We start from the raw sequence: 2,848 nt of genomic DNA, 5'->3' as shown, positions 1-2,848 counted from the left end.
CTTTTATACCCTATGTGTAGGTGCTCAAACCCATCTCCCCAAATTCCTTGAAACCTGCATAAACAAAGAAAGGTAGATACGATCACAATAGCCCCATCACTCATGTGTCATGTGCTTAAACAGTTAAACAATTGGTCATTAATCAATAAGCCAAGGTTATACTCTGATAAGTACAGAAAAAAAATTTATGACCTGTCCGGAGACAGGGGTGATTAGTATATGTTTTCTCTTAGGTGATGAGTAACCTAGATACGACTCTCAAGGTTCCTTTGTCCGGAGGGGGTCTTATCCTTCTGTTGGTATGTCGTTTCCATAGGCACTGAGCACAGAGTTCAGAGTCCACGGAAAAGGTGGCCAAGCTTGGCCAGCACTGAACAGGCCTACGATGGAGTCCAGGCCCTACGGTTTCCTCCTTCGGTGCTATACTCAATATGCCAGCAAATTTGGAAAATTCAGAAGTGGCCACAGGACTGGAAAAGGTCAGTTTTCATTCCAATCCCAAAGAAAGTCAATGCCAAAGGATGTTCAAACTACCACACAATTGCACTCATCTCACACCCTATCAAAGTAATACTCAAAATTCTCCAAGCCAGGCTTCAACAGTACATGAACTGAGAACATCCAGATGTTCAAGTTGGATTTAGAAAAGGCAGAGGAACCAGAGATCATATTGTCAACATCCGTTGAATCTTAAAAAAAAAAAAAAAAAAAAAAAAGCTGAGAGCTCCAGAAAAAATCTACTTCTGCTTTATTGACTATGCCAAAGCCTTTGACCGTGTGGATCACAACAAACTGTGGAAAATTCTTCAAGAGATGGGAATACCAGACCACCTGACCTGCCTCCTGAGAAATCTGTATCCAGGTCAAGAAACAACAGTTAGCACTGGACATGGAACAACAGACTGGTTCCAAATCGGGAAAGGAGTATGTCAAGGCTGTATATTGTCACCCTGCTTATTTAACTTATATAAGTCCATCTTGCAGAGTCCATCATGAGAAATGCTGGACTGGATGAAGCACAAGCTGGAATCAAGACTGCCAGAAGGAATATCAATAATATCAGATATGCAGATGACACCACCCTTATGGCAGAAAGCAAAGAGGAACTAAGAAGCCTCCTGTATAAAGTGAAAGAGGAGTGAAAAAGCTGACTTAAAACTCAACATTTGGAGGGAGAAGGGTTCAGGATGGGGAACACGTATATACCTGTGGCAGATTCATTTCGATATATGGCAAAACCAATACAATATTGTAAAGTTAAAAAAAAACTCAACAGTCAAAAAACTAAGATCATGGCATCTGGTCCCATCACTTCATGGCAAATAGATGTGGAAATAATGGAAACAGTGACAGACTTTATTTTCTTGGGCTCCAAAAGCACTGCAGATGGTGACTGCAGCCATGAAATTAAAAGATGTTAGCACCTTGGAAGAAAAGCGATGACCAACCTAGACATCATATTAAAAAGCAGAGACATCACTTTTCTGACAGAGGTCTGTCTAGTCAAAGCTATGGCTTTTCCAGTAGTCATGTTTGGATGGATGTGAGAGTGGGACCATAAAGAAAGCTGAGTACCGAAGAATTGATGCTTTTGAACTGTGGTGTTGGAGAAGACTCTTGAGAGTCCTTTGGACTGCAAGGAGATCAAACCAGTCAATCCTAAAGGAAATCAGTCCTGAATGTTCATTGGAAGGACTGATGTTGAAGCTGAAGCTCCAATACTTTGGCCACCTGATGCGAAGAACTGACATCACTGACAGCATTGAAAAAGACCCTGATGCTGGGAAAGATTGAAGGCAGCAGAAGGGGACAACAAAGGATGAGATAGTTGGATGGCATCACCGACTCGATGGACATGAGTTTGAGCAAGCTCTGGGAGTTGGTGATGGACAGGGAAGCCTGGGGTGCTGCTGTTTATGGGGTCACAAAAATTCAGACACGACTGAGTGACTGAACTGACAACCTACCTTCTCAACTCGATTATACAACTGTCACTTACAATATCCATCCTCAGGGCAGTTTCCCTGGTGCTTTTTCCAGATTAGTTAAAAGCCTTTCAGTTGCATTGCCAGGAATTCAACACAAACTGGCTTAAACAAAGTAGGGAATTTGTTGGATCATTGTATTATTTATCCACTGCTAGGTAACCAATTATGAAACTCGGCAGCTTAAAACAGTAAACATTTATTATCTCACAGTTTCTATGGATCAAGAATCTAGGCACAGCTTAGCTGGGCACCTGTGGCTCATAGTCCCTCACTAAGATACAGTAAAGGTGTCGGCCAGGACTATAGTCATTTCAAGGCCCTCCCGGGGGAGGATTCACTTCCAGTTTCACCTCCATGGCTCTGGGAAAGCCTCAAGGTCTCATCAACTATTGACATTAGTTCCTTGCTGGCTGGAGGCCATCCTTACAACATAATACCTATCTCCTTGCATGAGGTCAGGGAAGGATGGGGGTGTGAAGGGAGGGTAGAGAGGGTCAGCCCAAAATGGAAGCCACATCCCATCCCTTCTGCCATATTCTACTCACTAGAAGCAAGTCACTAAATCCATCTCATACTCAAGAAGAGTTGATTACACCAGGGCATGTATTAGTTATCTCTACCTGGAGGTAGAGATCTTTAAGGGGCATTTCAGAGCCAAGTTTAGAACCTAAGTCTCCTGAGACTGAAGCAAGTTATGCCGGTTATAGGTTTGCAAGTACTGTAAAGGTTTATAATAGACTTTGGAGCTCTACCCCAGCCTGAGCATATGGGAGGAGTCTGTGGTGCTCGGTATAAACAGCCCTCGCTGGGACATGCACACACACACAGTTTGCGGAAGCTGTGGTAAGTGCTTCCTCCTT

This window comes from Bos taurus, chromosome 3 (assembly GCF_002263795.3).
Source record: "Bos taurus isolate L1 Dominette 01449 registration number 42190680 breed Hereford chromosome 3, ARS-UCD2.0, whole genome shotgun sequence".
Classification (NCBI taxonomy): domain Eukaryota; kingdom Metazoa; phylum Chordata; class Mammalia; order Artiodactyla; family Bovidae; genus Bos; species Bos taurus.
The sequence above is the reverse complement of the archived record's forward strand: the minus strand, read 5'-3'. Positions refer to the sequence as shown.